The sequence below is a fragment of the Musa acuminata genome, chromosome BXJ2-1, assembly GCF_036884655.1.
Source record: "Musa acuminata AAA Group cultivar baxijiao chromosome BXJ2-1, Cavendish_Baxijiao_AAA, whole genome shotgun sequence".
NCBI lineage: Eukaryota > Viridiplantae > Streptophyta > Magnoliopsida > Zingiberales > Musaceae > Musa > Musa acuminata.
In genome coordinates, this window is record NC_088338.1 from 25,591,463 (window position 1) to 25,603,738 (window position 12,276).

Sequence of the window (12,276 nt, forward strand, 5' to 3'; positions counted from 1 at the left end):
AAATTTGCTGTGACCGCTACGCTGTCAGTATCGAGGGGCTCGGAGAGAGCTTTCCGGATTGGGGTCGCAATAGCGATTCCGAGATCGTTCTAGAAAGTGCCGATGGTTTCGGCACGTGCTTGCCATGACCGATACGCAGTCGTCGGGCTAGGGCTCGGAGAGAGCTTGCAATAGGGATTTCGTGAACATTCGAGAAAGCACCAACGGTTTCGTGACGAGCAAGAGGCTCCGGACGTTGATACGCCGACCGCGACGTGCACATAGGCGAGGGACGAAGCACGCGAAATGGGTGCGATAATGCCAGCAATAAATCACCGGATCCCATCAAAACTCCGAAGTTAAGCATGCTTGGGCCAGAGTAGTACTACGATGGGTGACCCCCTGGGAAGTCCTCGTGTTGCACTACTTTTTGCATCCCGGGATACGAAACATCTCCCGTAGAGCTCCGAGACGATTGTTTTGGGGCTGGAAATTTGCTATGACCGCTACGCAGTCAGTATCGATGGGCTCGGAGAGAGCTTTCCGGATTAGGGTCGCAATAGCGATTCCGAGATCGTTCTAGAAAGTGCCGATGGTTTCGGCACGTGCTTGTCGTGACCGATACGCAGTCGTCGGGCTAGGGCTCGGAGAGAGCTTGCAATAGGGATTTCGTGAACGTTCGAGAAAGCGCTTACGGTTTCGTGACGGGCAAGAGGCTCCGGACGTTGATGCGCCGACCGCGACGTGCACATAGGCGAGGGACGAAGCTCGCGAAACGGGTGCGATAATGGCAGCACTAAATCACCGGATCCCATCAAAACACCGAAGTTAAGCGTGCTTGGGCCAGAGTAGTACTACGATGGGTGATCCCTTGGGAAGTCCTTGTGTTGTACTCCTTTTTGCATCCCGGGATATGAAACATCTCCCGTAGAGCTCTGAGACATTTGTTTTGGGGCTGGAAATTTGCTTTAACCGCTACGCAGTCAGTATCGAAGGGCTCAAAGAGAGCTTTCTGGATTGGGGTCGGAATAGCGATTCCTAGATCGTTCTAGAAAGTGCCGATGGTTTCGGCACGCGCTTGCCGTGATCGATACGCAGTCGTCGGGCTAGGGCTCGGAGAGAGCTTGCAATAGGGATTTCGTGAACGTTCGAGAAAGCGCCGACGGTTTCGTGACGGGCAAGAGGCTCCGGACGTTGATGCGCCGACCGCGACGTGCACATAGGCGAGGGACGAAGCTCACGAAACGGGCGCGATAATGGCAGCACTAAATCACCGGATCCCATAAAAACACCGAAGTTTAGCGTGCTTGGGCGAGAGTAGTACTACGATGGGTGACCCCCTGGGAAGTCCTCGTGTTGCACTCCTTTTTGCATCCCGGGATACGAAACATCTCCCGTAGAGCTCCGAGACGATTGTTTTGGGGCAGGAAATTTGCTTTGAACGCTACGCAGTCAATATCGAGGGGCTCGGAGAGAGCTTTCCGGATTGGGGTTGCAATAGCGATTCCGAGATCGTTCTAGAAAGTGCCGATGGTTTCGGCACGCACTTGCCGTGACCGATACGCAGTCGTCGGGCTAGGGCTCGGAGAGAGCTTGCAATAGGGATTTCGTGAACGTTCGAGAAAGCGACGACGGTTTCGTGACGGGCAAGAGGCTCCGGACGTTGATGCCCCGACCGCGACGTGCACATAGGCGAGGGACGAAGCTCGCAAAACGGGTGCGATAATGGCAGCACTAAATCACCGGATCCCATCAAAACACCGAAGTTTAGCGTGCTTAGGCCAGAGTAGTACTACGATGGGTGACCACCTGGGAAGTCCTCGTGTTGCACTCCTTTTTGCATCCCGGGATACGAAACATCTCCTGTAGAGCTCCGAGACGATTGTTTTGGGGCTGGAAATTTGCTGCGACCGCTACGCAATCAGTATCAAGGTGCTCGGAGAGAGCTTTCCGGATTGGGGTCGCAATAGCGATTCCGAGATCGTTCTAGAAAGTGCCGATGGTCTCGGCACGCGCTTGCCGTGACCGATACGCAGTCGTCGGGCTAGGGCTCGGAGAGAGCTAACAATAGGGATTTCGTGAACGTTCGAGAAAGCGACGACGGTTTCGTGACGGGCAAGAGGCTCCGGACGTTGATACGCCGACCGCGACGTGCACATAGGCGATGGACGAAGCACGCGAAACGGGTGCGATAATGGCAGCACTAAATCACCGGATCCCATCAAAACTCCGAAGTTAAGCGTGCTTGGGCCAGAGTAGTACTAGGATGGGTGACCCCTTGGGAAGTCATCGTGTTGCACTTCTTTTTGCATCCCGCGATTCGAAACATCTCCCGTAGAGCTCCGAGACGATTGTTTTGGGGCTGGAAATTTGCTGTGACCGCTACGCAGTCATTATCGAGGGGCTCGGAGAGAGCTTTCCGGATTGGGGTCGCAATAGCGAATCCTAGATCGTTCGAGAAAGTGCCGAAGGTTTCGGCACGCGCTTGCCGTGACCGATACGCAGTCGTCGGGCTAGGGCTCGGAGAGAGCTTGCAATAGGGATTTTGTGAACGTTCGAGAAAGCGCCGACGGTTTCGTGACGGGCAAGAGGCTCCGGACATTGATACGCCGACCGCGATGTGCACATAGGCGAGGGACGAAGCACGCGAAACGGGTGCGATAATGCCAGCACTAAATCACCGGAACCCATCAAAACTCCGAAGTTAAGCGTGCTTGGGCCAGTGTAGTACTAGGATGGGTGACCCCCTGGGAAGTCCTCGTGTTGCACTCCTTTTTGCATCCCGAGATTCGAAACATCTCCCCTAGAGCTCCGAGACGATTGTTTTGGGGCTGGAAATTTGCTGTGGCCGCTACGCAGTCAGTATCGAGGGGCTCGGAGAGAGCTTTCCGGATTGGGGTCGCAATAGCGATTCCGAATTCGTTCTAGAAAGTGCCGATTGTTTCGGCACGCGCTTGCCGTGACCGATACGCAGTCGTTGGGCTAGGGCTCGGAGAGAGCTTGCAATAGGGATTTCTTGAACGTTCAAGAAAGCGCCGACGGTTTCGTGACGGGCAAGAGGCTCCGTACGTTGATGCGCCGACCGCGACGTGCACATAGGCGAGGGACGAAGCTCGCGAAACGGGTGCGATAATGGCAGCACTAAATCACCGGATCCCATCAAAACACCGAAGTTAAGCGTGCTTGGGCCAGAGTACTACTACGATGGGTGACCCCTTGGGAAGTCCTCGTGTTGCACTCCTTTTTGCTTCCCGGGATACGAAACATCTCCCGTAGAGCACCGAGACGATTGTTTTGGGGATAGAAATTTGCTGTGACAGCTACGCAGTCAGTATCGAGGGGCTCGTAGAGAGCTTTCCGGATTGGGGTCGCAATAGCGATTCCTAGATCGTTCGAGAAAGTGCCGATGGTTTCGGCACGCGCTTGCCGTGACCGATACGCAGTCGTCGGGCTAGGGCTCGGAGAGAGCTTGCAATAGGGATTTCGTGAACGTTCGAGAAAGCCCCGACGGTTTCGTGACGGGCAAGAGGCCCCGGACGTTGATACGCCGACCGCGACGTGCACATAGGCGAGGGACGAAGCACGCGAAACGGGTGCGATAATGCCAGCACTAAATCACCGGAACCCATCAAAACTCCGAAGTTAAGCGTGCTTGGGCCAGAGTAGTACTAGGATGGGTGACCCCCTGGGAAGTCCTCGTGTTGCACTCCTTTTTGCATCCCGGGATTCGAAACATCTCCCCTAGAGCTCCGAGACGATTGTTTTGGGGCTGGAAATTTGCTGTGATCGCTACGCAGTCAGTATCGAGGGGCTCGGAGAGAGCTTTCCGGACTGGGGTCACAATAGCGATTCCGAGATCGTTCTATAAAGTGCCGATGGTTTCGGCACGCGCTTGTCGTGACCGATACGCAGTCGCCGGGCTAGGGCTCGGAGAGAGCTTGCAATAGGGATTTCGTGAACGTTCGAGAAAGCGACGACGGTTTCGTGATGGGCAAGAGGCTCCGGACGCTGATACGCCGACCGCGACGTGCACATAGGCGAGGGACGAAGCACGCGAAACGGGTGCGATAATGGCAGCACTAAATCACTGGATCCTATCAAAACTCCGAAGTTAAGCGTGCTTGGGCCAGAGTAGTACTAGGATGGGTGACCCCCGGGGAAGTCCTCGTGTTGCACTCCTTTTTGCATCCCGCGATTCGAAACATCTCCCGTAGAGCTCCGAGACGATTGTTTTCGGGCTGGAAATTTGCTGTGACCGCTACGCAGTCAGTATCGAGGGGCTCGGAGAGAGCTTTCCGGATTGGGGTCGCAATAGCGATTCCGAGTTCGTTCTAGAAAGTGCCGATGGTTTCGGCACGCGCTTGCCGTGACCGATACGCAGTCGACGGGCTAGGGCTCGGAGAGAGCTTGCAATAGGGATTTCTTGAACGTTCAAGAAAGCGCCGACGGTTTCGTGACGGGAAAGAGGCTCCGGACGTTGATGCGCCGACCGCGACGTGCATATAGGCGAGGGACGAAGCTCGCGAAACGGGTGCGATAATGGTAGCACTAAATCACCGGATCCCATCAAAACACCGAAGTTAAGCGTGCTTGGGCCAGAGTACTACTACGACGGGTGACCCCTTGGGAAGTCCCCGTGTTGCACTCCTTTTTGCATCCCGGGATACGAAACATCTCCCGTAGAGCACCGAGACGATTGTTTTGGGGCTGGAAATTTGCTGTGACCGCTACGCAGTCAGTATCGAGGGGCTCGTAGAGAGCTTTCCGGATTGGGGTCGCAATAGCGATTCCTAGATCGTTCGAGAAAGTGCCGATGGTTTCGGCACGCGCTTGCCGTGACCAATACGCAGTCGTCGGGCTAGGGCTCGGAGAGAGCTTGCAATAGGGATTTCGTGAACGTTCGAGAAAGCGACGACGGTTTCGTGACGGGCAAGAGGCCCCGGACGTTGATACGCCGACCGCGACGTGCACATAGGCGAGGGACGAAGCACGCGAAACGGGTGCGATAATGCCAGCACTAAATCACCGGAACCCATCAAAACTCCGAAGTTAAGCGTGCTTGGGCCAGAGTAGTACTAGGATGGGTGACCCCCTAGGAAGTCCTCGTGTTGCACTCCTTTTTACATCCCGGGATTCGAAACATCTCCCCTAGAGCTCCGAGACGATTGTTTTGGGGCTGGAAATTTGCTGTGATCGCTACGCAGTCAGTATCGAGGGGCTCGTAGAGAGCTTTCCGGACTGGGGTCGCAATAGCGATTCCGAGATCGTTCTATAAAGTGCCGATGGTTTCGGCACGCGCTTGCCGTGACCGATACGCAGTCGCCGGGCTAGGGCTCGGAGAGAGCTTGCAATAGGGATTTCGTGAACGTTCGAGAAAGCGAAGACGGTTTCGTGACGGGCAAGATGCTCCGGACGCTGATACGCCGACCGCGACGTGCACATAGGCGAGGGACGAAGCACGCGAAACGGGTGCGATAATGGCAGCACTAAATCACTGGATCCCATCAAAACTCCGAAGTTAAGCGTGCTTGGGCCAGAGTACTACTAGGATGGGTGACCCCCGGGGAAGTCCTCGTGTTGCACTCCTTTTTGCATCCCGCGATTCGAAACATCTCCCGTAGAGCTCCGAGACGATTGTTTTGGGGCTGGAAATTTGCTGTGACCGCTACGCAGTCAGTATCGAGGGGCTCGGAGAGAGCTTTCCGGATTGGGGTCGCAATAGCGATTCCGAGTTCGTTCTAGAAAGTGCCGATGGTTTCGGCACGCGCTTGCCGTGACCGATACGCAGTCGTCGGGCTAGGGCACGGAGAGAGCTTGCAATAGGGATTTCGTGAACGTTCGAGAAAGCACCGACGGTTTCATGACGGGCAAGAGGCTCCGGACGTTGATACGCCGACCGCGACGTGCACATAGGCGAGGGACGAAGCACGCGAAACGGGTGCGATAATGCCAGCACTAAATCACCGGATCCCATCAAAACTCCGAAGTTAAGCGTGCTTGGGCCAGAGTAGTACTACGATGGTTAACCCCCTGGGAAGTCCTCGTGTTGCACTACTTTTTGCATCCCGGGTTACGAAACATCTCTCGTAGAGCTCCGAGGCGATTGTTTTAGGGCTGGAAATTTGTTGTGACCGCTACGCAGTCAGTATCGAGGGGCTCGGAGAGAGCTTTCCGGATTAGGGTCGCAATAGCGATTCCGAGATCGTTCTAGAAAGTGCCGATGGTTTCGGCACGCACTTGCCGTGACCGATACGCAGTCGTCGGGCTAGGGCTCGGAGAGAGCTTGCTATAGGGATTTCGTGAACGTTCGAGAAAGCGCCGACGGTTTCGTGACGGGCAAGAGGCTCCGGACGTTGATGCGCCGACCGCGACGTGCACATAGGCGAGGGACGAAGCTCGCGAAACGGGTGCGATAATGGCTGCACTAAATCACCGGATCCCATCAAAAGATCGAAGTTAAGCGTGCTTGGGCCAGAGTAGTACTACGATGGGTGACCCCTTGGGAAGTCCTCGTGTTGCACTCCTTTTTGCATCCCGGGATACGAAACATCTCCCGTAGAGCTCCGAGACGATTGTTTTGGGGCTGGAAATTTGCTGTGACCGCTACGCAGTCAGTTTCGAGGGGCTCCGAGAGAGCTTTCCGGATTGGGGTCGTAATAGCGATTCCGAGTTCGTTCTAGAAAGTGCCGATGGTTTCGGCACGCGCTTGCCGTGACCGATACGCAGTCGTCGGGCTAGGGCTCGGAGAGAGCTTGCAATAGGGATTTCGTGAACGTTCGAGAAAGCGCCGACGGTTTCGTGACGGGCAAGAGGCTCCGGACGTTGATACGCCGACCGCGACGTGCACATAGGCGAGGGACGAAGCACGCGAAACGGGTGCGATAATGCCAGCACTAAATCATCAGATCCCATCAAAACACCGAAGTTAAGCGTGCTTGGGCCAGAGTACTTCTACGATGGGTGACCCCTTGGGAAGTCCTCGTGTGGCACTCCTTTTTGCTTCCCGGGATACGAAACATCTCCCGTTGAGCACCGAGACGATTGTTTTGGGGCTGGAAATTTGCTGTGACCGCTACGCAGTCAGTATCGAGGGGCTCATAGAGAGCTTTCCGGATTGGGGTCGCAATAGCGAGTCCTAGATCGTTCGAGAAAGTGCCGATGGTTTCGGCACGCGCTTGCCGTGACCGATACGTAGTCGTCGGGCTAGGGCTCGGAGAGAGCTTGCAATAGGGATTTCGTGAAAGTTCGAGAAAGCGCCGACGGTTTCGTGACGGGCAAGAGGCCCCGGACGTTGATACGCCGACCGCGACGTGTACATAGGCGAGGGACGAAGCACGCAAAACGGGTGCGATAATGTGTTAGGACTCTAGCTTGGAGAGTCCTAATTGAGAGGGACATTCATGTAAAAATATTAGGACTCTAGCTAGGAGAGTCCTAATTGAGAGGGACATTCATGTAAAACTGTTAGGACTTTAGCTAGGAGAGTCCTAATTGAGAGGGACATTCTGTTAGGACTCTAGCTAGGAGAGTCCTAATTGAGTGGGACATTCTGTTAGGACTCTAGTTAGGAGAGTCCTAATTGAGAGGGACATTCATGTAGGAGGTTTTTTCTTAGAGAATTATTAGGAGTTGTAAGGGAATAGGAGTCTTGAGTAGGAGTCCTATTAGGAGTTGGTTAGAAGTAAGAGTCTTAAGTAGGAGTCCTATTAGGAGTTCGGGTTTAGAAGCCCTATAAATAGCCATGTATTCCTCCTCTTTTCTCAAGCAATAGATGAATCTTTTCTGCAGCCTTTGAGCCGCAACTTGGAGGGAGGAACCCCTATAGAGTTCCAAGGAGGCCGATCCCCTAAAGAGATCAACCCAAAGTTTAGAATCTGCAAGGGTTCTAACACCTGGTATCAGAGCAGCGTTCTTGGCGTCTCGCTGCCCTTCCATAGCCATCCATCAGCCCTCCACAGCCGCCCAAAGCAATTCCCACAATTGCTTAAAAGATCGTCACCAAATTCCATCGTCATCTCCACCACCGCAGATCATCATTTGATCTCCCCGTGAATTGCAACAGGTTCTGGTTTCTTACCTTACTGCTGCTGCAATTTAGTTATCTTATTCGAAAATCCAAAAAAAAAAAAATTGTTCCAAAATTGCTGCATAAACTTTTCGTCGCAAAGTTTTCATCTCTACGACGAAAGATACATTGCAAAATTCCAATCGCATAGCATAGATTGTTTGATCTTGCTACTATAATTTTTCTATCCAAATCTCTATGAAATTTTTATGACAGCTTTGACACTTCCTAATAGCAGATTTTCCTTTGGTTTTGTCAAAAAATTCTCAATATAAACCGTTGATCTTTTACGTCTAATCTGCTATACTTGAAAATCTGCACCGTAAAATTTCAGCCGCATAGCACTATTTGTTTGATCTTGATACTATGTTTTTTCTGTCCAAATCTCTACGAAATTTTTATGATTGCTTTGAAACTTCCTAACAGTGGATTTCCATTTGGTTTCGTCGAAAAATTCTCAATATAAACCACTGATCTTTTACGTCCAATCTGCTACACTTGAAAATCTATGCTGCAGAAAATTTCAGCCGCATATTGTTGCCTTAACCCATCTATTTGCAATCTTTTTTGAATGAAATTTCTTATACACTTCATAGATCATCTTGGCTTCCATCTAAGATTGATCTACTAAAGAATTCATCTCTAAAAACGATTTTGGGTTGCTGCAAATTTTCGTCGTAGACCGCTGAAATTTTTCGACGAGATTTCTGCTATCGCAACTTGCATCAATTTTCTTGCTGTTCCTGCCGAAATTTTCTTGATCAAATTGGACATCCTTGCTATCATATAAACTGTGATTTTTCTATCAATTCCCTCCTCAAATCTCTCAAGTTTTTGGTGGAAATTTCGTCGAGAAACCGCTGTTTCTTCGACGACAATTCTGCTCTTACAAGACAATACAATTCTGTAGCAAACTTCCACTGATTTCTATCAAACCTTTGCTACCATCTACCATAGATCCAAACCTTTCATCCATAGCCCTAAAACTCTACCAAACCACACCCTCAAACTGCACCCAAAACAGCAACAAAACAAGCCTAAACCGCAGCCTACATCCACCAATCCACCAACCCTTTCGACCATCACTTCTCTCAACCTATACATGCCTTTAACCCAACAACAAAAGAGAGATCTTAACATCACAGATTTGAAGATATATACTATGGTATCTAAGGAGGCAATCAATGCTAAATTCGAAGCCTTGGAGGCACGAATGGAGGATAAGATTCGGATGCTCTTTACCGAACTCAGATTGGGCCGACCACTAAGCCCGAAGAAATCACATCAAGGAGAGAGCTTTGCCCAATCACACCAAGCCCAAATATATGACTTCCAAGAGAGGGGAAGCTCTATGACCAACCCCAACTATTCATGCATGAGAGTGGAATTCCCTAGATGGGAAGAAGGAGACCCAATTGGTTGGATCTCGCGCGCGGAGCGATATTTTCGGTACCATAAAACTACGGATGCATCTATGGTGAAAATTGCAGCTATACATCTTGAAGGGGATGCTATACAGTGGTTTGACTGGTTTGAACATACTTATGGAGTCCTTTCATGACGACAATTCAAAGAAGAACTACTGATTCGCTTCAGACCAACCGATTACGAGAATATTGACGAACAACTAGCAAAGATCCGACAAACCTCCACCATTCAGGAGTACCAAACCAGGTTTGAAAGGTTATCTAATCAAAATCATGATTGGTCTCAAAAACAGCTATTGAGGACCTTCATTGAGGGCTTGAAGCCGGAGATCCGAGGAGAAGTTAAAGCGCGACAACCATACACGCTTATGGCAGCCATTTCTTTCGCACGACATCAAGAGGAGCAATTGAACCATGAAGCTCGAAGGACTAGGGTCACTCGTCAACCAGTAATATTGAAGCCCTCAGCCCCCCCTACTATCGACCAAGTCCCTGCACCAAAGAGGTTAACAGGAGAAGAGCTTCGGGAGCGATATGCGAAGGGGTTATGTTAGCATTGTGACGAGCCGTGGAGCCGTGAGCATCGCTGTAGTAAAGGAGGACTTCTTATGATTGAACCGATAGAAGAAGAGGTCATTGAACATCCAAAAGAGAGCTTTGAACATGAAGAAGAAGATGCAGAAGAAGAGCCACAACCGACCGAAGTTACGGTACATACACTAGCTAGCTACTCAAACCCGCAAACGATGAAAATTGGAGGCCTTCTCAAACAACAACCAATCACTGTTCTCATCGACACGGGCAGTACTACTAACTTCCTAAATAGTAAGCTTGCTGTTCGGATATCATTACCTATCGAGAATCGCTGCAGGTTTGATGTTAAGGTCATCGACGGACGGATTTTGAATTGTGATCATAGGCGCTTGCAGGAGAAACTATTGCTGCAGGACCAAGAGATAATTGCAGATTTCTTCCTTCTCCCTCTTAACAATCATGAGGCCATGCTCAGAATTAAATGGTTGACGACATTAGGTGATATTTCTTGGAATTTTATGAAACTAATTATGAAATTTTACAGTAAGGAGAAATAGGTGACATTGCACGGGAAACGTGGGGGCGACATAACAACGATTTGCACACAACAAATGGAGAATGTTTTGCATAATAAAGCATGCAGCGGCTTTTTGGTAAAACTTGAGCAGCAAACTAAGGGAGAGCCAACAGAATTTGAAGATCCAAATCTACTTCCTTTGCTTACTGAATTTTCAAATATATTTGACGAACCGCGCAACCTACCTCTTACCTGTCGGCATGATCATTGTATAATGATTCTTCCAGGCAAATCTTCAGCAAATGCTCAGCCATATCAGTATCCACATCTCCAGAAGGATGAAATAGAAAGGATTATAAAAGAGATGCTCGAAACAGGAGTTATTCGGCCAAGTTGCAACCTCTACTCTTCGCCGGTGCTACTTGTACGCAAGAAGGACGGAACAAGGCGAATATGTGTTGATTACCGAGCTCTCAATGGCATAATCATCAAGGACAAATACTTTATTCCAATAGTAGATGAATTGCTAGATGAAAGGGAGCACAAATCTTTACAAAGCTGGACCTTTGATCCGGGTATCATCAAATACGAGCATGCGAAGAAGACATACGGAAAACCACCTTTTGAACACACAACAACCACGAATTTTTGCTTTCTGCAACAAAAGGTGGAATATCTTGGGCATATCATATCAGAGGAAGGTGTGGCAGTGGACCCCTTCAAAATTGGAGCAATGCAAAACTAGCCGACCTCGAGAAACATAAAATTGCTACATGGCTTTCTGGGTTTAACAGGCTACTACCGCAAGTTCGTGAAAAACTATGGAAAGATCAGTGCACCACTTACTTCCTTACTAGAAAAAAATGTCTTCCAATGGTTGGACAGAGCCTCCACTGCCTTCGACAAACTTAAGGCAGCCATGACGACGACGCCGGTGCTAACACTACCAGATTTCAACCGACCCTTCATTATTGAGGCCGACACATCTGGAGTCAGAATTGGAGCCATTCTCATGCAAGATGGTCGACCACTCGCATACACTAGCAAGGCATTATCTCCCTCCGATCAAAATATGTCAACATATGATAAGGAGATGCTCGCCATTGTGCGTGCAGCAACGAGGTGGAGATTGTACTTGATCAGGTGATACTTTCAAATCAAGACCGACCATAAAAGCCTAAAATATCTCTTGGAACAGAAGATATCTTCCCCCGAGCAGCAAAAATGGGTAACAAAACTTCTTGGATTTGATTTTGAAATAACTTACAAAAAGGGGAAAGAGAATGTTCTTGCAGATGGGCTTTCGCAGCTACCCGAGCAAGTTGAAGTTTCGACCGTTTCACTTCCGACCAGCGACTTCCTTGAGGATATTAAGATGGAATGGCAAGAAGATTCAGATACTAGTAAGATTATAAAAAAATTGGAGGAAGCACCAAGCCCCATGGCTCATTACAATTGGGACTCAAAAGAATTACACTATAAGGGACGCATTGTGCTTGTGACAAATTCTACTTGCATCTTCAATAGCAGATTTTGGACAAAGTTATTCTATATACAGGGTACTAAATTGAAAAGGAGTACGACATATCACCCACAAACCAACAGCCAACCGGAAGTTTTAAACAGGTGCTTGGAGACAGCCCAAAGCCACCCACCAAATATGACTACCCAAAGAGAACTCCAGACCCAGCCAAGTGCCATTATTGATCGACGGATCGTGACTCGACGACGACGACCCACTAATGAAGTGCTAA

The 12,276-nt window shown here is 50.0% G+C and overlaps 5 non-coding genes and 10 pseudogenes across 5 annotated transcripts; all 15 read left to right on the plus strand.

Annotated features, from left to right (window-relative positions):
• The first annotated feature begins 287 nt into the window (after positions 1–287).
• Positions 288–406, plus strand: LOC135600622 (5S ribosomal RNA). The gene has a single exon (XR_010482941.1). It is a non-coding gene; the product is annotated as a 5S ribosomal RNA (ribosomal RNA).
• Positions 407–756: 350 nt separating this feature from the next.
• Positions 757–875, plus strand: LOC135603180 (5S ribosomal RNA; annotated as a pseudogene).
• Positions 876–1,225: 350 nt separating this feature from the next.
• Positions 1,226–1,344, plus strand: LOC135603029 (5S ribosomal RNA; annotated as a pseudogene).
• A 350-nt stretch (positions 1,345–1,694) lies between these two features.
• Positions 1,695–1,813, plus strand: LOC135603797 (5S ribosomal RNA; annotated as a pseudogene).
• Positions 1,814–2,163: 350 nt separating this feature from the next.
• Positions 2,164–2,282, plus strand: LOC135601894 (5S ribosomal RNA; annotated as a pseudogene).
• A 350-nt stretch (positions 2,283–2,632) lies between these two features.
• On the plus strand, positions 2,633–2,751 carry LOC135599733 (5S ribosomal RNA). Its single transcript, XR_010482077.1, has one exon. It is a non-coding gene; the product is annotated as a 5S ribosomal RNA (ribosomal RNA).
• A 350-nt stretch (positions 2,752–3,101) lies between these two features.
• LOC135602837 (5S ribosomal RNA) lies at positions 3,102–3,220 on the plus strand (annotated as a pseudogene).
• A 350-nt stretch (positions 3,221–3,570) lies between these two features.
• Positions 3,571–3,689, plus strand: LOC135603942 (5S ribosomal RNA). Its single transcript, XR_010484176.1, has one exon. It is a non-coding gene; the product is annotated as a 5S ribosomal RNA (ribosomal RNA).
• A 350-nt stretch (positions 3,690–4,039) lies between these two features.
• On the plus strand, positions 4,040–4,158 carry LOC135602125 (5S ribosomal RNA; annotated as a pseudogene).
• A 350-nt stretch (positions 4,159–4,508) lies between these two features.
• On the plus strand, positions 4,509–4,627 carry LOC135604204 (5S ribosomal RNA; annotated as a pseudogene).
• Positions 4,628–4,977: 350 nt separating this feature from the next.
• On the plus strand, positions 4,978–5,096 carry LOC135599865 (5S ribosomal RNA). Its single transcript, XR_010482206.1, has one exon. It is a non-coding gene; the product is annotated as a 5S ribosomal RNA (ribosomal RNA).
• A 350-nt stretch (positions 5,097–5,446) lies between these two features.
• LOC135602183 (5S ribosomal RNA) lies at positions 5,447–5,565 on the plus strand (annotated as a pseudogene).
• A 350-nt stretch (positions 5,566–5,915) lies between these two features.
• Positions 5,916–6,034, plus strand: LOC135600790 (5S ribosomal RNA). Its single transcript, XR_010483104.1, has one exon. It is a non-coding gene; the product is annotated as a 5S ribosomal RNA (ribosomal RNA).
• A 350-nt stretch (positions 6,035–6,384) lies between these two features.
• LOC135603981 (5S ribosomal RNA) lies at positions 6,385–6,503 on the plus strand (annotated as a pseudogene).
• Positions 6,504–6,853: 350 nt separating this feature from the next.
• On the plus strand, positions 6,854–6,972 carry LOC135604506 (5S ribosomal RNA; annotated as a pseudogene).
• The last annotated feature ends 5,304 nt before the right edge of the window (positions 6,973–12,276 follow it).